Consider the following 24,125-nt stretch of genomic DNA (forward strand, 5'->3'; position numbering starts at 1 on the left):
GATGACTTTTTATTAGGTAAAGAAGTGAAGGTTGGATGTGTCATCTAACCCCAGGGTTTCCCATGGCTGACACTGTAGTGGTACCATCCAAAAGGAGTTGCCATAGCTCTCAGATTTGCTCATTTTGGCCTCCCACTCCCCACTGGGAGTCTTCCTAGTTTTGTGCCTTTCCTGCAATTCCTTTCACTTCCTGAAGAGATTAGCAAATCTATCCCATATAGACAATACTTTTTTATGTATCAGTTGGTATTCCTGTTTGATCTGTGGACTCTTTTGTTCATTTATCATTTGTTTCCTTGGGGGTACTAAACCCAGTACAGGCCTATCTTCTTTGTAGGAATTCGGTGCACATTCTGTCATCAGCCTTATTTCTTGTGCTCTGTGCATCTTCTCACTTCTCCTCTCACTCATTTTCCATCACAGGACAGTTTAAATACTAGCCCAGTTTGAACTCAGACACTGGAAATGAATCTTCAGTTCAATACCAGTATGTCTTATTTCTTTGGCATGGATATCACAGTATTGTTAAAATAGTTTTACTAGCTATTTACAACCAAGAATTCAATGGTCAAGGCTCACTTGGGGTCTGTATTGTCAGCTTCTTCAAAGTGACTGCTCTTGTGATGTTATTAGGGTTGCTCTCAGTATGCAAGGAGGTTTGCTAAGCTGTTGCTCAAAAATGTGTCAGCCTTTTCAGATTTCTAGACATTGCATATCCTTCCTCCATTTGGCCTGTTCCGTTCATATCGAATTGTCTCCTCACTGTTCCATCATCAGAAAATGCTTCAGCTATTTCCAAGAAAGTCTGAATGGTGGAAGTTGATTGCTTCACAATTAGCTTAAGCATCTTTCTCAAACCCAGCCTGAGTTCATGGCATGGATCCCACTCTGCTCATCATACCTGTAAGAATAGCTCTTATAAATTGTTGCCTAATATTTAATGTCTTCTCTTTGGGAGATCATATAGCTTAATGTCAAGTGACTTTGGATTGAGATTTTCATTTATTATTATTCATATAAACAAATCTTCCATTTGCATTTGCATACACATATGAAATGTTCTGATAGATAGGTTTTATGCTGTGATTTTGCTTACAGCTTCTCTGTTGGTAGTTTCTCATTAACTGGTAAGATACAGCATGATCAATTGATCATTCATCACACTGTTTCAGAGACCCTGTTCCTATTTATGAGATCAAGGGAAAAAGAAAAAAAAAAGATTTAGTTAAGTGTTACATTCCTCCCAGCCCCCAACTTCAGTCACATTACCCCTTATTTAGATAAGAGATTATAGTTGTTATCTGGAAATTCCATTACTCAATATAGAAATAAATAATTCTAAGTATATTTCTACTTCCTAGAAGTATAAAATAATGTGATTTAAGAATATCAGTATAAGCTGCATTTATAAAATTCTGGGTTCTCTGCTGAAGTCTCACCATCTCTGATTTCAAGTTGTACTACAGAGGTACAATAGTAAAAATTGCATGATATTGGTATAAAGACAGGCACTTTGATCAATGGAATCTACTTGAAGACCCAGATATAAATTCACACACTTATGGATTCTTATGTTTTAATAAAAAATAAAAGGACAGAAAAACACATTGCAAAAAGGAAAGCATCTTCAACAAATTGTGCATATTTATGATCCTGCTTAAAACTTAATCTCGGTAGGATCAAAGACCTCAACATGAAACCAGACATACCAAATCTGATAGAGAGAAGGTAAGGAGCGGCATTGAACACAGTGGTACGGGAGATACTTTCAGAACAGCACACTGATAGCACAAGTACTAATATCAACATTAATAAATGAGACCACATGAAACTGAAAAACTTTTGTAAGGAAAAGGACACTGCCAATTGGACAAAGTGGCAACTTGCAGAATGAGAAAATATTTTTGCCAATTCTATATCTGATAGAGGTCTAATATTCAAAATATACAAAAAACTCAAGAAACTAATATCCAAAGAACAACTAATTCAATTTGGGATACAGATCTAAACAGAGACTTCTCAATAGTGGAATCTCAAATGGCCAAGAAACATTTAACATTTTTAGCCATCAGAGAAATGCAAATCAAAATGACTCTGAGATTTAGTCTTATACCTGTCAAAATGGCTAAGATCAATAACACAAATGACAACTCATGATGGCATGGGTGCAGAGTAAGGGAAACAGGTGGAAGTGGAAACTGTAAAAGTCAGTATGGAAATAATGTGGCGGTTTCTCAGAAAACTGGAAACTGATCCACCTCAAGACCTAGTTTACCATTCTTGGGCATATACACAAAGAACTATTGGCTCCATCCTAACACAAGGGCACCTGCCCATGGAAGTTCATTGTGGTTTTATTCACAATAGCCAGAAACTGAAAACAACCTAGATAACGCTCAACTGAAGAATGGATAAAGAAAATGTGGTACATTTATACAGTGGAGTATTACTCACTTATTTAAAAAAATGACATCATGAACTTGGAAGACAAATGGACGTAACTAGTAGAAAATCATTCTGAGTGAGGTAACCCAGACCCAGAAAGACAAATGTGGTATGTACTCAATTATAGTAGATATAGGCTTTAATAAAAATGATAATCAAGCTATAATCACCAGACCCAGAGAGGCTAGGTTAAGAGAAGGGCTCAAGGGGAAATACATGGATTTCTCTAGGAGGGGGAATTAGAGTAGATTTTGCTGGTAAACTGGGGGTAGTTGAGAACAGAAGTTGGAGGGATGAGATGGAAGATAAAGGGATGGAGGCAGAGAGTGCAGTGAGAGACACTTGGAATTGGGGGACGTTGGGGGGGTGGAGTGGAAACCTAGTGCAGGGGAAATTTCCTAGAATTTGTGAGGGTGACCCTAGTGAAGACTCCTAGTGATGGTGGATAGGGAGTCTGAACTGGCCATCTTTTGTAGTCAGGCAAGACTTCTAGTGGTGGGACTAGGTGACATTTGATCGAGTTATTGGCCAAAGAGGTCCTATGGTGATCCATAGACAACACAAGCTGATGCCAGGAAACTGAAATCTGACATCACACCCCATTGCCAAGGACAACATCAACATAGGTTATTGAACTTAGAGAGATCGGGCTGGTTACTGCAAGGAGCTTTTACCTCTACATTCTAGTCTTTTTGGCATGAGAAGGTACCATACAGGCTATGGAAAGATACCATCCCAGCCACAAAGCTCTCTACCTACAATCTGTCCTGTTTGCAAGATGTGCTGGGACAGTGGTAGCTCAGAACTTGTGGAAGTAGGAAACCAAAGTTCGGTTTAAATTATGGCCTGTACCACAAGAGCGACCCTGTTGATGGAAGTTTCTGTTCTGCCAGCAGCTCCCAAATAAACACACTGAGGCTTATGTTAATTATAAATTCTTGGGTAATAGCTCAGGCTTATTACCAGCTCACTCTTACATTTAAATTATGTCTTATCTACTCTCTGACATGTGACTTGGTCCTTTTACTAAGTAAGGCACATTCATCTTGCTTCCCCCTACATCTGCTAGCAATGTCTCTGACTCTGGTCTTTGCCTTCCCAGCATTCTCAGCTTGACTTTCCTACTTAACCTTATTCTGTTCAACTATTGGCCAGACAGTTTGTTTATTAAACCAATCACAGCAAGAAATCTTCAGTGTACAAAGATTATTTCACAGTTTGAACACATGCCCCACACTGCCTGTATAGCCAGAAATCAGAGAATGGACAGCCCAGAGATCTAGGGTAGAACTAAATACTACCTGCAAAAACAAACAAGCAAACAAACAAATAAATAACGAAATGATATTCTGCTGCACTGATAGATTGGTGCCTAACTGGTCATTATCACAGAGGCTACTTCCAGCAGACTATGAGAGCTGAGCCAGTAAGACCCAGACATACATTATTTAGAGAAAGTCTAAAGGGGAGAACTCCATCTGTTCTTTCCTTCCATCTTGGAGGTCAGGGAACCCCAAGGACAAGGTGGAAGGAAGATGGTAGGAGTCAGAGGGTTTGGAGGACATCAGGAAAATATGGCCCACCAAAGAAAGTAAGCAGGGCACACATGGGCTCCCAGAGATGGAAGCAGCAAGAATAGGGCCTGCATGGGTCAGCACCCACCAGGTCCTCTTTAAATATGTTATGACTATTAGCTCGCTGTTATTTGGGGACTCCTGACAGAGGCACTGGGTGTGTCTCTGACTTTTTTGATGCCCTTTTGCTTTTTGGGGGGGTTGCCTTGTCCAGCCTCCATATGAAAGCTTTCATCTTGCCGCACTGTGTCTTGTGTTTTCCTGTTTGGCTTTCTTCTTGTGGAGGCCTACTCATTTCTAAAGAGTAGTGGTTCTGGGGAATAAGGGAGGTATGGGGGAAGTTAGGAGGAGTGGAGGGAGAGGAAACTGTGGTTGCTGGTATAGTATCAGAGAAGAATCTATTTTCAATAAAAAAATTCTGAGTTCTCACGCTTTTTATATATACATTAACTTATGCTTTATTTCTGTGTTTTTTTTTCACTAAATGATTTTCTTCTCTTGCACTCAAAATCATCAAGCTATTTTCCACTGAAAGCTTTAACTTATGATTAAATTTTTTATAATGCTATAAGGGTTCATAGAAATTATCTAGTCTAAGTATTTTATATTAATGAAATATTTCAGGTAGAATTAATTTACATAAAAGTAGTTTAAGATAAAGCATGAGAAATAAGTATCATGGATCAGGTGAAGGTACTCAGGATGCTGGTGCCAAATCCATTAACCCAATCCTTTCCAGAGAGGTAATCTTGGCCCTAAATTTTGCTTTTTATTTTACTCAGATAATAATAAATCAGGACTACATATACATGTTCCCTAAATTCATAGATCTCATTATTTTTACATGCTTTCAAGAGTCACATATTTTTATTTCTTATGTTTATAACTTTTTCTCTCCCCATATATATGTTTGTATGTATGTGCACCACATGCATGACTGGTGCCTATAGGGGCCAGAAGAGGGCATCAGATTGTCTGACACCAGATTACAGATGGTTGTGAACTGCCATTTGAGTTTTGAGGCAGCAAATGGTGTTAACAAGTGAGTCATCTCAACAGTATATTTAAAAATTTTACGTCTACTTAAGTAATATCAATTAGACATATTAGGCAATAGCCAATATTTTTGTCTATATGATACTTTTGAGGTTTATTCATGATAGCAGGCATCTAAAAGACTTTCATTTTTCTCTGGGATGCTTCTATGATTATAGCATATTAATATTCTATTGACTCAGGGGATTTGACTTTTTTTTTAGTTCTTTTTAGCAATTCTACAATGACTGTTCCGAAGACTGGAAAGATGAATTTGTAGGTTGTGAGAGCATTTAACAACTTCTTAGCTGCTTTCTGGATCCTCTGAATGTTCACCATCTATTCTCCATGGTTTCTTCACCTTTTCGTCACTATGCAATGCTACTAGGTTTGTGATTTTTGCCGTTTCATGGCTGTGAAGTGCCATTTGTCACCCTGCTGTGAAATCCTCTCATGACCAGAGATCTCTGAACACCCTTGTCAGTGCATATTGGACGGTGAGACTTTTCTCCAGTCAACCGACTCTTCATCTTCATACTCTATTTTGTTGTTTTTTTTTTTTTTTGATTTTTGAGACAGGGTTTCTCCATAGCTTTTTTTGGTTCCTGTCCTGGAACTAGCTCTTCTAGACCAGGCTGGCCTCGAACTCACAGAGATCTGCCTGCCTCTGCCTCCCGAGTGCTGGGATTAAAGGTGTGCGCCACCACCACCAGGTTCATACGCTATTTTGACTTGTCATAGTGTTTAAGATATGTTTTTGAGAAATATAAAAGTACTTCCTGTTTTTTTAAAAAATATTTTTTATCGTTTATCCTACCTCAAATAGAAACTCAGGTATAATGATTTTTCTATACATGCATGATGCAGCATCTGAATAGCTCATTTGTCTTCATTGCTTCCCACTGCCTCCTGGGATTTATCTAGTTCCCATAAATGCATGCAAAGATTTCTAGGATTTCTTTCCTATTCTTCTGACCTAGATTCTGTGACTGAACCTTAATGCAGCCATTCTGGTTTAAGACTTAATAGTTCATATTGAAATGCCATGCACTTTGCTACTGGGGTTGTTTTTATTTTTACTTTTTTGGACAGGTTTTTACCCTTTACTTTTGCACATTTACTTTAGAATTAACTTTTCAGGTTCCATGAACAATTGTGGTTATATTGTAATAATAATTACATTGTATTATGGGTTAATTTACAAGAGCGAATCTTCCATCTAGAAGCATCTGCTTTTGTTGATTTGTTCTGAAATCTAATAGATAACCATAGGCAAAAAGCTACTGCTCAAAATCGCACAGGCAATTAAAAGCAAAGCCAGTGGTAGAAGGAAGGTCTCCTGACTCTTTTAGCAGTTCATACACTTAAAGGCTTAATTATTTAGTCAGTTAAGAAAAATTTTCCAGTTTTTACCATCAGCTTGAAAGAGAATCCAACTTCTGTATTTTACTAGGCTCTTGATAATCAAAGTGTTCTCAGAAGGCTTGTTAAAATTGGAGAGTCTCGGCCCTAAAGACGGAGAATCTTCTTTTAAAAAGGTTGCTGGCTCATTGGTAGACACTGTCTGTGAGACTATGTGGGATCCTGCTTAGCAGAAGGGAGCTGGATTTCACTGCACGGATCCTTTGCTTTGAAATCAGAACCCCAGTGTTGATGCCGAGGCCACTGAAACACTAAAGATTTTAAGCAAGGCACAAGGAGACCCGAGTCATGATGGTTAGGCATTCCCCTCTCACTGGACACTCAGGCGTCGAACCTGCTTTTCTGAACAGACATCAAAAACCCGAAATGAGGGGTCCACAGCTGAGAGTGTTTACTGCTTCTGCAAAGACCCGAGTGCAGTTTTCAGCAGCCAAGCTGCATGGCGCCCAACAGTCCGCTCTAGGAATCCAACAACTCTTGCTCTCTGTGGCCACATGGACACACACGTGGCATACACATAAGCACATGCACACAAATGGATATATGACTAAAATAATAAAAGCACATCTGAAAATATTTTAAAATGAGAGCCGGCAAGACAGCTTTGTGAGCAAAGTGCTTGAACCAAACCTGAAGACCTGATACGGATCGCCAAGGGCACACAGGGTAGAGAGAATTAACTCCTCAAAATGACTCCCACACACATTCGGGCATGTGTCCTTGGGTGTGCAGGTTTACACATACATTCATAGAGGTAAATAAAGAGACAAATGTAATTAAAGGTTGTTTAAAATGATAAAATATCATATAAGCAATTCATATCCTGTATCATATGTATACAAAGGAAGAAAAATGTTAAATGGTTTTCTGAAAACAATGTATTTTAGGAAGACTAGGACCTTCTGTGTGTGTGTGTGCACACACACACACTCTACTAACTCCTGGTATTTAGAAAATAAATACATTTTTTTTGAAATCACAGTGATTCCCCAAATTGGCATTTTAGCTACTAAATGCTATCTGGGAAGAACTTAAATACCAAGGAGTCAGAAACAAGGATCCTCAGTCTTCCAGTGTAACGCAAAGACCACCCAATATGTTTAAGCAGTTTTATTCTACTAGTATTAATCGTGGTTCAATCCCATGGTTACTACCAAGTTTTTTCCCAGAAGCCAGGGGAGCAAGGGGGAGGGGGGAGTGGAAAAGGTGAAGAGCGGATGGAGAAAAAAAAAAAAAAGTGAAATCCCTGCAATATCGCCTCGAGCCACTAGGGGTACCTTTGTACCGTTTTTCTTTCTGCACTGATTTGGAGTAGAAACCTGTATTAGGGGAAACCAGGGTCTTCGGCATTTTTTTTTTTTTTTGAGAGCAGTGCAACCAGAATTCAAAAAGATTTTTATGAAATAAAGAAAGGAAGAAAAGGAAAGAAAGAAACCACCGCTCCTGGTAACCCCGATAAAGCTATGGAATCGTTCTGCTGGACACCAGCACTGGGAATTCATTTTTGAGGTCAATTTCCAATCGAGATAAATCTATTGGATTAGTAGGATTATCTGATCGCAGCGCAAAGAAGTAACGTTGTTTGATCGTTTGTATTTTCTTGCCTGATGGTCGGAATTACACGGATGCGGCTTTGCTTCTCCAGAATTCTAGATCGTGGCAGCATCTGGAAAGAAAAAAAGCATCAATCCACACGTTTAGGAAGTGTCCGTGGGTGAATAAAGAGGGAGGGGGAGGTGGAACTGGGGTTGCGGCTGCTTAAAGAAAAAAAATAAATAAATAAATAAGGGAAGCGTCTTGAATTCTGAAACAAGAATTACCCAGTTCCGGTGGTTGAAAAGAAAGCATCTACAAACTGGTAAATACTTTGACCATTTCGACTTGAATTTGAAGGCGAAGTGTTGTTAAAACTGCCTCCTTGAATAATTGAAAGGACCGGGGAAAGATGAGGGCGCTCCCTCCGTGGACGTGTCTTGCTGAGGGTAAGTTGTGGCTCTTCCCTTGGGCGAGGGCTGCCGATCTGGGTACCACTGTACGGGAGGGGTTGCGGACAAGGTGCCGGAGAAATGGGGCGAGCAGGCTCTCAGCCCACCTCGCGCACCTCCCAGGCATCGCGACCGCTCCGCCCGCACCAAGCTTCAAAACCTGGGTTTTGTGGTCTCAGTAGGGAAGCCAAGCAGCCTCCTGTCCCCCAACTTTGCCTTTGGGCGAGGGGGGATCTCTAGGCTGTGAGATTCCCTCTAGGAGCGGTGATTTTTCTCCTAGCGATACTTTAAGGGAGAAGAGGCATCCAGTGCTTTAGAAAATCCTGCTAGGGTGGGGGAGAGCTCTGGTCCACGTCGCGCTGCCTCGGCCCAGGTTCCCAGGCTGTCTAAGCTTCTTGAGGAATCTCGCTGGGGATGCAGTCAGCAGGAGGGTGGTCTTATTCATAAGCTCCGACGTTCCCTCCCTCTGTTTCTTCCTGCCCTTCCCCACCTCCCTCTTCTCTCAGACACTAAAGGGTTACAGTCACTGTATCTGATCCAGGAGAAAGAAGTGGGATTCTGCCACACAGGTTATCTCGTGACTTCCTTGTAGGACTTTGCATAATACAGTCAGATTTAACTTTCTTGAGTTAGATGAGCGAACCTCTTTGCAGCGTTTCAGCCCCGGGCCCAGCTTGGCGAGTGCACCAGGCAGGCAGCTGCATTTGTGATCCCAGCCTGCCTTGCCCTGCTCCTGACTCCTGGCTTTTCTTTCCCAGTGAGCTGTGAGCGCTTGTGTTTCTTGAGATTTTTTTTTTTTATGCAGCCGAATTTAGGTTAATTTTTTTTTTCAGTTAAAGAAATTGCGTAGTTCTCAAGAAAAAAAAAAACCTCTGTGCTCTCAGAAGGAAATCGATTTCGCCAGAGGTAATTAAAATTAATCTTTCAATATGTGAATATTAATTGGCTTAGGAAAGTAAAAGTTGCTTGGGAATCCGGAAAAGGACATTCTCACCCAAGTTTGAGGTCTGCATAGCTCCAGCACAATTATATTTACATAATAATAAATAATATCTAAGTATTTATGAATGTATAGAAGTGTCTCTAGATGGATCAAACAGATGAAACCCCCCACAGCCCCTCACACTTCAGTGTCTTTCAGTGGCCGTTTTCTATTTAAGGACAATGCATTTGCTTTTAAACTATCAAGCACTCAAATGCTGAAATAAAATGAAGATAGGTAATTGGCAAGATATAGAATGCTGCATCTGATGTATTTTAATCTCCCAAAGAAGGCATTAGATACTTATAACTTGTGAAATGTGTGCAGTTTTAACGTTATAGTTTTAATGTTAAAGATTCTCTTTTAAGTCTGGACTCACCAGAGATAGAGCTTCGGGGTCATCTCAGCTCATCTCCAATACTTACTTGACAAACTTCAAGTACTTCATGCATTCTGGCTATGAAAACTAGCATTTGAAATTTGTATTTTTAAGACTCAGTTATCAAGTGGAACACTTTTATGTACCAGGATTTTTAAAGTGGAATCTGGGCTGTTTCTTGCTTCTGTGGGCTTTGATTAAACTTTCTAAACTACTGGAAGCACAGGAAGGACTTCTGCAAGTACATTCATTTTCTGCAGGTATCTCAGATGCTAGCTCTGCCTCTTCTCCGAGCTTCTCTGTCACGTGGTTTGTGTGCCTTGGAGGGAGAAGAATGGATGTTCTGTGTGTTGGTACATTCTAGCAACTGCTCCTAGCCACACAGTCCAGAAATATTTAACATCCAATTACACCAATTGAAAGAATATTAATTTATAATAAAGTCACGTTGAATGATAGATGGGTAAATATTTCTTTCTTCAGACTAACTGAGAAAGACCACAATTATTGGCAAAAAAGCAATTAAAAATTTGAAATATAAAATGGGGGTCCTTATAAAGATTTCCTTATGTATTCTGAAAGCAATGAATTTGCGGTGATTCTTGTCTCAGACTGCTGTTGAGGGTGGGTGAGCTAACACAGTTAGAGTGGCTGGCAAGGATGTTTCTGTCAAGAGTAGCTGATATTTCTAAGGCTTCATTTTGCTCTCCTTGGGTGGTGAAAAAGGAAAGGCAGTAACTTTGACCTTCTCTTTGTATCATGGAGGTTGGTAGTGTTTCTACAGTAGATCCATGTAGGTAGTACAAGGTTGGACGACCAATAGTAAACGAAGTTGTCTATGGAGAACCACTACCACACTTCTAAACTCACAACCATAACCAGTTCCTGCACTCAAGTTCAGTGTAGTTTGACAAGTGGGCCACTTCCAGAACTGGTGTGTCCCTGCAAGGTTTGTGAGTTAACTCCATGCTGCTGTATCTTCTCCAACACACGTGATGACCATTCCAAGGAGTGCAGTGTCCTTTATTATTTCTTTATACTTTATATCAGAATTATACAATATTTATAATTAGGACTAAAAGGTTAGAAGTTCACAAATAGTGCTAAAAATTCTAATTAGTTCACAATTAGTGCTAATTCTACATATGGTTCTTAATGCGAAAGGCAAGACATACATTGGATTCCCCAAAGTTATTGGTGTGGGTATGGACATTGCCTATTCCTCTTGAAATTTGTATCTTTTTCCATGTTGTCTAACTGTCCTAAAATCCAGAAATTACTGACCTATTGGTTGCAGCTTCCATGATTTTGAGATGATTAACCATATTTGGTTAAGAGTTCTTGCCCACCCCGTCCCTGCTTCTTAAATGAAACTTTACCAACGCTTAAGTAGAAGCAGAATCAGAGAGGAAAATTTTACTTTTCTGCATTATTGAAATTTAGCATATATTATCTTTGGTACAAAACTTCTATATCTTTTGCCTTACTGGGACCTGAAATAAAAAACTTGCCTTTACATGAATTTGAAATATCAATGATAATCTTTAAAATTTGCCAAGACCAGAGAAATAAAGATGGAATTAATAAACACCTCAATAAACTTAGAATATGCTTTTAAAGTTTTCATTGTTTCTTTAAAGGTAATTTGTAACATCTTGGCATAGCCAGTACTCAATGGGCATGAGATAGCAACATCCCCAGCTCTCTCAAAGAAAGGTTCTTCAATAGCAAAACATTGCGTTAGGTGTTCCTGGTCTGATGAGGACAAAGCCATGTTGAAAAATATCAGTTATTACTCTATTGCTATAAAAACAATGTGGGATATATTTACTGCCCTCTATAAAAAGAAAAAAAAGAAGAAAGGATGAGAAAGAAAGAAAGAAAGAAAGAAAGAAAAAGAAAAGCCCATGCTGACTTTTAGTAGCTTATCTGTTGGGAAAAAAAAAAGACTGCCAAGTCATATCTTAACAGAAGTCAGAGAAAACTAGTAAATCACTCCAGGCATTTGAAATTATTAGACATTAAACTTCGGGGTTTTTTTATATGAATTCATTTTATAGCAGTCAATATAATCTCTTCTGTGCCTATTTCCATTACATGTAAGAGAGACATTCTACTCAATGGAAGGCACTTTACTGCTGCCATTACTGCAAAGTTTATAGGTCAGGGATGTGTCAGCATGTGAGATTCGGCAGTGATGTCTCTTTTGTGTGAAACCTTATGGGCCATGCAGGCACTCCTGTGTCCCAACACTCATGAAACATTCAAGTCTCTGTATTTGTTATTTTCTTTTCTTTTTATATATGAAGCACTTCAGTATATGAATGTGCAGCCAAATATGACAGGCACGTGTGAATGGGTCTAATGAGTTTTAATAATACACATATTAGGAATTGCTAAAGGAAGTTTTAATTAAGAAATGCAAGCTAAGCATGAAATTCATTTTGGAAAAACAGCAAGTTAACATAGTGCTAGAGATGCAAAATGAAAAAACCACAATTATACATTGCAACAAAAGAATTTTTGAGCTGAGACAAGACCACCCAATTGAAGTAGAATTTAGCTTTGAATCCTAACATTTTTATGGAACCTGTAAAATATATACTGTTCTTAAAAAATGTTTTTACTTTTCCATCGTTTGTATGGCAACACTAGTATTTCAAATATTAGCCAAACATTTTGTACATAAAGTTAATTCATTTTTCGTATGCATTGACTATATATTTATTCCCCTCTGAAACTCCTTCCAAATGAAACACACTCCAGGGCAGGCCCCATGTTGAGGAGGAGTTAGCCTACGTAAACAGACTCTGGACTCTGTTTCTCTGTTGTGCTTTTTTATTTGTTTGTTGTGTTTTCATTTGGTATTAATTCCTTTCCGAAAGGTCAAACAATGACTTTTTCTAGAGTACAGTTCTCTAATGAAGAAAATGCCAGCAACTAGATGTGAATTCATGCCTTCCCTTCCAGGGGTTCTGTAGGTAGTGATCACAGCAAACTATATTTCTGTCTACTTATCTTTCTATAATTTATTTAACCTTGTGTGGTTTAGAAAACAAATAGGTTCATTATTTCTTTCTTTATTTATATTTTATAATCTATATTTATTTGGTGGTGATAACAGATGTACTTCAGGGGACAAAAGCTGTAGAGTATGTGGACTATTGGGCAACTATTCCTTTAAATACAGGATACACTCTTGTCTAAAGAATACACTCTAGAAGTAAAGAATTCAACCAGTGTCCTTAATTTCTAATTTGGAAAACACTCAACAGCTACAATGATTTCTCTTTTGTATAGATTTCTACAATCTATTATATATAACACTAGGAATCCCGTTTTGGTTTTTCTAGGCACTTCATGTATTTTTATGTTTTCAGGAAAAATATTAAATGTACAACTTAAAGGTGAATTACATCTCCTTTTAGAAAATCATGGTTGCTTATTTCATACTGGCCTATAGAGCATTAACTAGACTTGCAAATTCAACAAAGTCATGTTTGGGATCAGGGAATATCAGCATAATAAAAGTCAAGGTGTGATCACCAGTAGTCTAGGTTTCCTATAGCAAAAGGGACCTTCCTTGGAGAGCACTGATCAGTAACCACTCTTTCCTGCTTAAGACATTGACCAACACCTTGCCATGTTCTCTGTACCTGAAAGAGATACCTGAACCACTCAATAGTTAACCTAAAAGGCACACTGGCTCACTTCAGCAACCACTGTGTTTTAAGTCAGTGCATCTGTCTTTTTTGATTTAAATCTGTATTATGTAGCTGTCCAAAACTCTACACACAAGTGACAATGTTATCTATCCTTTTCTTATGAGTAAAACCCTCACCAGTTTCATGACTTCTTCAATTGTGCCAACTGCACTAATGCACATGTTCTGAGGTTTCCAAAGTTCTCTACACTTTAGAGCTGTAGTCTTTAATAATAGCGTCCAGACTGAAACTCCTTTACAAAGTCACTTGACCCCGTAATTTCAGCATCTACAACCTTCATGACGGCAAGGATCTGGGCTTCTCCCCAGCATGTAGAGCTGTCAGGTAACTATACATCAGTTTAAAAATAAAAAACGTGTAGCTTTTAAAGTAACTTTATGCATATATATGATACATTGTGATGTTATTTACTAGATTATTTTATAAGCTCTTTGTCACCCCTTTTCCATATTGGAGGCCAAAAAGACCACCTGAATGGACTACTAAGAGCACTGGATTTAGCCCAATATACAATTAACATTATTTTAGCCTCCATAGATTTCCATTGGTAAGCCATTTCACTCATTAGCTTACCCCATTTTGCTTTGTGTTAGTTATTTTATTGATAGTTTATAAAAAATATTAAGTTTCATTTCAGAGCAGGCCAGGGAGTTCTTTAATTGCATTGGCCTAGTTAACATTCCTAGTGACAAATTCTAATTACATGTAATTAAGAGGTAGTCTTTTAAAGTGTATTAATTTTGCAGCACTAACAATTTCATACGTGAACCCAATGTATTCGCGTTCCTCTCTCCCCTCCCACATTCGCCTCCCATTGCTGTGAATACTCCCCATCACTACCAGCCCTTTCCCATGCTGGTGACTTTTGGTTTTGTTTTATGATGCATTTAGTTTAAACAGGGACATCTGTTTGACCATTGGATGGGAAGCATCCCATAGAGCCTGGTGGGCTCATTGGTGGTTACACCATGGGAGACAACTATTTCCCTTCCCAAGAATTGATCAGGATAGCCAATACTTCAGCAATGCAGGAGGGATGTGCCCCTGCTTAACGGATCCTGAGTCCACTTTTATTTTTTAAACATAAAATCAGCTACTTGGAGTTACAAATAATTTAAAATAATGTTCTATATCTCCCCCCAAAGGGATTATTTTAAAATCCAAATCTTAATAAAAAATAAATAATAAATAAAAAGTTTTAATGACAATCACATTTAGCTTATTTTATTTTAAGAATTAATTTAGAATTACTAGTGCAGTAGAATCATTTTCTTTCTTATAACTTATTGAAAGGTACACTGCAATTCTTTACACATATGAGTATATTAAATTGTTATTTATATTTTATTTATTAATGTGCTACATAAATGGCCCATGAAGGGAATTCTGTTTTGAATCTTGTGATTGTGAGGAATCAAACAGTATTGCAGTATTTAGAAAAACATGTCTGTTTATGAAGAAGATAGCTAGCATCATATTTTCGTCATTTGAAATCTGTGCAAGGTCGGGGGCTGCAGGAAGCCATTGTTGGTGCTTGGTGTCTTGTGTGAAAGAAGTTTGTGGTCTCAGCCCAACAGTATAGACAGTTGCTCCTTAAACAATAGCCACTATAGTGTTTGCCAACTCCCGCAGAAGATGGGGACTGAATGGGCGCAGCCTAACTCCACCCTCTCTGCTAATCACCCTCTGAGGGTCAAGACTGACACAGCGGGACAAAGCCACACCAGCAACTTCGCATCCCTTCTCCTCTGCCAAAGTGGGGGCCATTCTCTGGCAAGAAGGGATGTTTTAAAGGAATGTTAATTAGATAGGATACCAGGAAGGGGGGTCTCATTCTTTCCAGAGGCTGGCCACTCACTGGAAACAAAAATAAGCTTAAACCGAGAACGGGAAATGCCATGCTGCTTTCCTTGTGCTAGCTTCTCTATAAGGTACTGGCAAGCATAATTAAGTTGCTTCTACAAGCAATGACTTGTGACCTATGGGTGGCCTGTTCAGACAAAAGCATCAATTTAATATCATGGGAAGCAATCAGCTCCACCTGGCTGTCTCCTCTGAGCTCCTGAGTGGTTATTCATTTTCTTCAGGGAGATCGCAGGGTCACCCATTGGTTTGAAAAACATGTCCTGTAGTATTTTACATATGCATCCAATCTGTTGCTCCTGACATTTTAAGACCCTTCTGTTTCTTCTATGCTTGCCCCTTCACCTTTCTGTTCATTTGGAAGTCAGGATCTCTAAATCGTCTCTAGATTTAAAATGAATATTTGAGATGCTACCTCATAGCATGCTCAGAATAAATAGAAAGCAAAACTTATTTTATGTAGTTAATGATAAGTGCCTTTTTCCATACCCCTAAGAAAAAATGAACAGAAGGGTAGGGTGCTCTCCAGCATTAGCCAGCAGTGCAGAGGTGTTTATTATAGAAGGATCCAGCTGCACAGTAAAGAAAAAAAAGACATTGCTTCCAGCTCCTGCCCTTCATGTTGTCAGTAAAGGTGCCGTGGCTTTTCAGTCCTTGACTTGCTGGACAGCAATTCATCATCTCCATAGCAGTCCATAGGCGCTTCTGCTGAATAAGAAGGCATTTTCATTGAACTTTAGCATGCTTCTGTCTGCTCTGCTTTATCTCCCTTTACATGAATATCTATAAGCTAAGGCCTTTAGAGAGATCAGGTTTCCCAAACCCACAAACAAAAGTAGGATGGTGTTAAATGATGGCAAGCAGTGGAATGAATAAAGGGGTATTCACTCAAGAAATATTTTTCTCAAGTCCTCCAGGACCATATCTCATTATTTTAAGCCAGGAATGTGAAAGATGTGACTTCTATTCTCAAAGATCAAAGTTAGTCTTACCCTCATGCTGTTTCTATGATTGCAATTATTCTTTTTTACTCAACATAAGAATTTTTAATTTTTTTATGTTTTGAGATTGTAATATAATTACATCATTCACCCCTTCCCTTTCCTCCCTCAATACCATCCTGCATACCCACCCCTCCTTAGTCTTTCAAATTTATGGCTGTTTTCTAACCTGTTAAAATATACATATATCTATGTGCACATAATATGCCCCTAAGACGGTCTGCACATTCTTATGTGTTCACGCCCTTCTCCTTTGCAGTCAGAAGTGCACCATTTTGTCTTCCTTCTGGTCCTGTTGAGAAGCCTCAGTCTCTGTGGCTTTTGTAGGCTCAGTCTGTCAGACACATTGAACCTCTAGACCTTAATCTTGCAAATCTTCTTTCAGAATTCAGGTCCTTTGTCCCACTCCAGCCCACAGCTGTCTCCTGACCATTGATGACTAAACAGTTGTCTGAGTAACGGGTCTACATAATGCTTTGCCTTCCGGGTTGCACTCCAGCTTCCTTGAGAAGCCAGGCATTCCTTTGTTCTGCACTCGTGTTTACTAAATGTGAAGCTGAAGACAGAAACTGAGAAGACCAATTTCTGTGATAGTATGTACGAGAGGATTTTAGGAGGATGATAAATATTTTGAAAGTTGAGGACAAGGAGTTTCTTTTATGGCTGGAAAGATGAAAGAAGAGAGAAATGGCCTGCTAGTCAGTGACGGGTCCTCCAGGCAAACACCGATAGAAAGAGAATTCTCTAGGGAGGACCTTAGTGGACTAGCTGCACCCAAGCCCCTGGGCATTCCTCCCACAGTGAGAGGCTTCTTTCATACCGTGTATTCATAGCTTTGCTCCCTGATACAAACACTGATGTGTATACTGTTGTCAGTCGGTCTGTAACATAACTGTTGGCTGTTTCTTGGGATGTTGTTAACTTTTGTTTGTCTTTTCTCAATATCTGACTTTCTTCATTGCTTCTCATCACTGGACAGGGCCATGGAGAGTGAAAACAGCCCAGGAGGGAGGGAAGAAGTAGAGCCACTTCTGCAGAGAGGAGAGGGACGTACCGCTACACAAGTTATGGGGCCTGCTGTTGTCTTATTGAAGAGTGTTACAATAAGAAATATTTTTTTTTATGTTTCTGACTTGTAGTTACCAATCTCTTACAAAGGGATGTTAATGATTTCTACTTCATGGGGATATAGCAGGTTAAATTGCATGTTTAGTCATGAAGAAGGTACTTATTCCTGCATCAGTACCCCCGACTCAATATCTCAAGCAGAACTGAATGTCCAAGACTCACTATGTACTCAAGAGTGACTTTGAACTCTTGAAGCTCCTACTTCTATCCACCAAAGCTGGTATCATTAGAGTGCACCCCACATTCCACATCTGTTTAATACCTACATCTTCATATGGCCACAGCATTGGCCCAGCATGCCTTGAACTTGTATATAATCAGTGAGAATTTGATATTTACATATCAGAATATGCATTCTTTAAACCATGGTTCTAATGCACTCTTAATTTTCCTCTTTAAATCTTTCTGATACCAGCTTCTTCTACATTCTTGACACAGGTAATCTCAACACTGGAATTACCTTACTTACCGCCATTGTTCCTTATAATTCTAGTATTCTTCATTTTCATGGCCCAGACCCCAGTTCATCACCTCTTTTCTGTCCCTGGCTATAAATTGCTTTTGGATAAGTTTCTAGTACCACACTGTTTGTAGCTGCTCAAGATTATACCTATTAATTAACCCAGCAGGCCAATCTCTAGCCTTTTCTCTTTCTTTCCTGTTGGTGTCTCGTGTGCTCCACACTCCTCAAATACTCGGCCACAGTGAGCATATGGTTTCACTGAATTGGTCTCACTAGGGTGCACAGCTGAGCACTCTGTATCAAACCCATTTAGACATATGTTTGGAGTTGGGCAGTCCTGTGCTTGTATCTTCAGTCTGCCTTTTCTTACATTTGTGGCCTTGGACACAATATCCAACCTATTAAAACCTATTTTTTGATTCATCTCAGATAGGAATACTTAATATATGTCTGTTTTGAGGTGTAAATGGCATGGGCACATATGTTTGGAGCATGGTTCAGAAGACTATTTGGTGATCTACCATATTTATGGTCCATTTCAGTTTTACAGAATTCTGCATGGACCCAGCTAATAGTTCAAACTTAATATGAATAAAAATTTGTTTCTCTTTTCCTCCAATCAATCCATTCAAGGCTGTGGTTCTTACATCTTTGTGATGGTGCAATTTATATTTTTGACAGGCAAACTCTCAAATGTATAAACGTGAATATCACTGGACTGAAGCAACATCTGGAATTGGCAAGATCAGAAAGACAAGCCCAGTTTTTCTAAAAGGCTTATGAATCTATTATGGCAGCACTCATCAACAGTTTAAGGCACAGGGGTGCTTAGGGCTTAGTGCATAGTTAATGGAATAGACGTAAGGCCCTTACAAAGTTATATAGCTGATGTTTTCATTATTTTCTGATTTGCTATTATGACTGACTAGTTATTTGTTGCTTTTAATCTTGTTATGTAGCTGGAAAAGATATTGTAGTAAAAGGAAAAGCTTTATTTAATGACTTTGTTCTTTACTTATGATGTGATTATTATTATTAACATTATTAGTTATTATTCCTTAAATCTATATAGACTTGCCAGTAGTCCATTTGACAAAGACTACTTTAACTGTAACTTGATAAAAGATGAATAACTTTATTTATCCAATTATATAAGTTCTAACACATTAACTCATGCTGACAAACAACAATAACTACAAAGTGACTCTCCTGGCAAGTGCTAACACTTTTACCTTCCAAAGGAAACTCTGTGCTTGAAGCTGTGCCCACCTTATGGAGGTTTAGATCAATTGCACGTAGTAGTCAAGCTTACTTCATTTTCTTCTAGTTTTCTACTTCAAAGGTGCTCTCTTTCCTTCTCATGTATAATTGTCTTGAGGTGGGCTGTAGACACCTAACTGTGGCCAACCCTGCTCCACAAGCTGCCAGTTTAATTTGCTATGAATAAAGTTGAAAATCTTCCTCCCTTGATAGGGATTCTGATGGCTTTCCATCACTTGCTGATGAAATCTAAATAAAATTCAAACAGTTTAGCCTCTTAATGAAGGGCGTGTGGGGTTTAGCTCCTGCTTGCCTTGAAACCGCATCCAGCATTCATTCCTTCAGTTCTGGTCAAAGTAGAGTATGGCCTCCTAGCAGGAAAAATATTTCCCCTTTCAGTCCCATGTTTCTTTTTCTCAATATGTGTTGGGGGGGGGGCAAGAGAGAAGACTATCTTCTCTCAGTATAAAATTTAACTTCTAGTATAAGTTCACTAAGTATAAAGTTTAAAGTTTTTTGGAACATCCCATAAGAACATCCCCAAAACAAAGTGAGGGACTCTTAATACATTCTTCCTTCTATCAATTCATAGGTGAAGATTTGGGGTGAGAGGATCCCACATAATTACAAGCTGGCATTCCTGAGAATCTGGGCTGATCTCAAGGAGCATGAGCCCCATAGCATCCATGAAAAATTATTACTGGTTTCACTGGAATATGTTCCCTAATGTGCATCCTTTCATATTTGTTGTGAGGCCTCCTTCTCACTCCCCTAGCTCTAGTCAATGGATTATGATAGAGTCATAATCCAGTCATAGTCCATTGACTACAGGTAGACTTGTCTCGTCTTTTCATGCCAAACAACTTTTAAACCATGACATTAGTAATGTTTTTTATATATTTGCTATGAGAAGTGATTACTTGCTAGTTACTTTAAGTATTTAGTTGATAAAAAAAAAAACTCAGCCATGATCACTGAATACCTTTATTATGGGCAAAGAACACAGAACAAAAAGCAGGACAACAAAATGCCTTATGCAAATATTCAAGCCTCGGTTTCAGTATTCTCCACTGTAGACTCATAGCTGCTGTCTCTGTGTCTTGGCTACCACCACTTGGACATGTAAAGCCATCTGCTGGCATTGAGCTTCACTCTCAGTGAGCTGACCACACAGGTACCTTACTGCCCTGTAGCCAAATTTGATCAATGACTGAAACATTTATTATTAAATTAATCAAATTTTAATTAACATGTCATTTTTTTACCATTATTTACTATTGTTAAGTATGGTTTTAGTACCACTCATAGATAAAAATCAATGCTTTATATTTGGTTAATGCAGTTGACCCTCAATCTTTTCTTTTTGTTTGTTTGTTTCTTTGGTCTTTTTTTTTGTTTGTTTGTTTTGTTTTATCCACGCAGGGTTTCTCTGGAACTTGCTCTCTACAACAGTTTGGACTCAAACTCCCAGAGATCCATATTCTTCAGCCTCCAAGTGCTAGGATTAATGACTCTGCCATCACAGCCCAGCTACCCTCATTATTTCTGAGCTCCATGTTTGCATACTTGCTTTTCAATAAGATTTTTATTTTTCAGAAAAACTGAAATCAAAACTCACAGTATCATTCTACAGATACCAGAAAATCAGCAAAGCATTTGAATTGGTCTATACTTATGTTTCCAAGGGGTCAAACAAAGTTTAGCTCTGCATTCAGCTGATGGGTAGAGAAGCAGAGGGGGTAATGACCACACTGTGCAGAGCAAGGAGTTCTCTTATGAGAGAAAGAGAGCAGGAAGGAGTTTGAATGGCTGCTCTGATATCCGCTGGACAAGGCTTAGGCATTTAACACTTATGAACCTCGTTTTTTTGTTCTTGTGCAAATAGAAATAGAATCAACTAGAATGAACCATTTCAAGAGTTTAAGACTGTAATCATAAGGTCGCATGGCATATATATATATATACACACATATATACACATACATATATATATATACATATGTATGCTTATATATGTGTATGTATATATGTACATCCGATATATATATATTACACCCGTGAGTACACCGATGCACAGATCACACACACACACACACACACACACACACACACATATATATATATATATACATATATAGGAGCAATGTGTTTGTCTGTGTTCACTAATTGAATTGAATTGTAATGTTGACTTTATAGATACATAGGTGTTCTGAAACCTAAAGAATCTCCTGTGTATGACAGTCTTGGCTAAGGGTCTTCATCAAGACCATGCAGTTCTAGTGGTAAGCCTCTTGACTTAGTTCCATTTACAAAGAATTTTATATAGATTTAAGAACAGGCATAAACGTGCTAAATATACGCATATAAAAATCCTAGGAAATTCAGCACAGGAAACTCTGTATAAAACACATACAAGCAATCACTTATAAAGCTAAGTAGATAATAAACAGGTACTGATATTTAATAAGACAGGAGTCTATGTAATGATAGAGGTCTGTTCATGCTGGGTCACTTTCCCCCATCTGTCATGTATTCACTGAGCACACATCAACAATGTTTTTATTTACTTATTGTGTGCATGTGGAGGTCACAGGACAGCAAATGAAAGTCAATTAAAGGCTCCTACTGTGTGCCCCTGTATTCAGCAGCAAGACCCTCTACCCACTAAGCCATGTCTCTGCCCATCTATCACATGACAACCTGCATCAGAACTTTTATTTACATGTAACTCTCTTCGTTATAATATTACAGGCTACTTTGAAACAATCAGCAGGCATTTCTTAACATTCTCTAATATTTAGCACATTGGCCTGCACATTGTAAGCTCTCAATAAATATTTGTTGATTGCATAAAATATTATATGGACATTGTTATTCTCCAATATCTCAAAAGATTCTAGTTTGTTTTGAACCTAGGTTATCAAGGAATAGTCTAGTGGAGGAACCAGCTTGTTTACTGAAAAATGAATGTTATATGCTATATCAGCTTTTAGGATCCTTTGTGGAATACTATTTATTATTTATAGGTTGTCTTATGAAGACCATACATGATTCAACTTAGGTGCAGAAACAAAAGAAGATTTTATGAGCAAAGATTTCCTATCACTAAATTACAGAAGCCTAATCTCTCTTGAGCTGACAGACTAATCTATTTGTAATATGAGACTTCCCTGGGACTTGGGTTTCATTTTTAAATTTGTATTGTGTATATTCATTATATTTGATAATTTGCTACATCAGGGCATTCTCATACAAGTATGTACTATACATTGATCATATTCTCCTGGATATTTTTTTTTTTTTGGATTTTCGAGACAGGGTTTCTCCATAGCTTTTGGTTCCTGTCCTGGAACTAACTCTGTAGACCAGGCTGGTCTCGAACTCACAGAGATCCTCCTGCCTCTGCCTCCAGAGTGCTGGGATTAAAAGCGTGTGCCACCATCGCCCGGCTCTCCTGGATATTTTATTCAATTATTTTATTCTATTTATTTAAAACTATTCAGAATATGAAGAGAATATAGAGAATTCATAATGAAGATGTTTTCCTTGTGTGTATTAGCCAACACTATTAGATACTGAGAATTTGTCAAATTTGCTGCAATTAATCGTTGTCCTTTTAAAGCCTCACCACAAGTTATCCATCCTAGGTTTCAGTTAATTAATTGCTGGAATTAATTCTGTTCCTTCTAATTATTATTCAGTGTTGACAACTTACCTGTTACAACACATTTAAACATTTGTTAATAATAAATAATGTTGTTTTGCATTTTTTAACATTTTTGAATAATATTTTGGTTTTCACATTAATTTGAAATTCAATTTTACAAACTCAGTTTTGTCTACACTGGTATTTTAGATCTTTTCTTTTCATGGTTATATAGAATTTCAATTTCAAATTATTTTATGACTTATTTATGTGTCATTTGTGGACATTTGCTCTCTCATTCATTTGAATGGTATCTCATTGTTGGTGTGGTGTTAGTTCTTTTCTGTCGCTGAAACAGCACATTGTGATCAAAAGCAAGGAATGAAGGAAGAGTTTATTTAAGGCTTACCGTTATAGAGGGTGGTCTGTAAGTTCAGGGCAGAAACAGCAGCAAGAAGACCAAAAAGGAAGCCGGGGTAGCACATTCTCAGTAAAAACTAAACAGAGTTTGAACTTGAAGGGGGGTGAGTCTATAAACTCCCAAAGCCCACCTCTGTTACATGCTTCTTCCAAGAAGGCTGCCTCTCCAGAATACCCCTGAGACAGCATCAACTGGGAACCAAATGTTTGAAATCGGAGCCTATGGGGGACATTCTCATTCAATCCACCGCAGTAAGAAATCAAGTCATTACCCACATCTTTATTTCAACCTGACTGTCTGTCAGTCACTAAAACATATTAAAGATAACCTCAGAGGCACCAATTTGTGTTGGCATTGCATTAAAAAATAAAATGCAACACTTCCTTTTGAATTAATTTTACCAAAAGCTAGCCTAACTTTGAATTCTCCACTTTTCCTAAGTCTTCCATGTGTCTGTAGTTTGTGGTTCCTGACTTGCCCCTAGTCTCTTTGTGATACGTATCTCACATGTTTCTACTCGCTCTATGCTGTCTTGTCTCTAACAAAGGGCTTCAATCTGGAATTATTGAACAGCACAGAAAACATCACATGGGGAGAAATGAGAGATACATCATAAGGAATTTTAACAGTTTTACAAGGTGTTTACTGCAAAAAGACTAATTGTGAAGCAATAGTTTATGTCATTTCCAACTTTCATGGCAGGTATTTGTTCCACAAGACCTCTTTTGACCTGTTTATTTTTCTCACCAAATGATTGCAAGAACAACATACATACATACATACATACATACATATG

The 24,125-nt window shown here is 38.3% G+C and overlaps 1 protein-coding gene across 5 annotated transcripts in view; it reads left to right on the plus strand.

The window, feature by feature from the left end:
• Nlgn1 (neuroligin 1) overlaps positions 1-24,125 on the plus strand; it is an 883,993-nt gene that overhangs the window by 168,219 nt on the left and 691,649 nt on the right. Inside the window, exon 1 of one of the 5 annotated variants that reach the window (XM_041658886.1) lies at positions 7,825-8,458. The exons of the other annotated variants lie outside the window; for them this stretch is intronic. The gene's annotated coding sequence lies outside the window, so the exon portion shown is untranslated. Of the gene's footprint in view, positions 1-7,824; positions 8,459-24,125 lie in introns of those variants that run through there. 5 annotated transcript variants of the gene reach the window in all.

Source organism: Microtus oregoni, unplaced genomic scaffold (genome assembly GCF_018167655.1).
Source record: "Microtus oregoni isolate MIOR12 unplaced genomic scaffold, Mior012 000010F_ref0000083, whole genome shotgun sequence".
NCBI classification, from domain to species: domain Eukaryota; kingdom Metazoa; phylum Chordata; class Mammalia; order Rodentia; family Cricetidae; genus Microtus; species Microtus oregoni.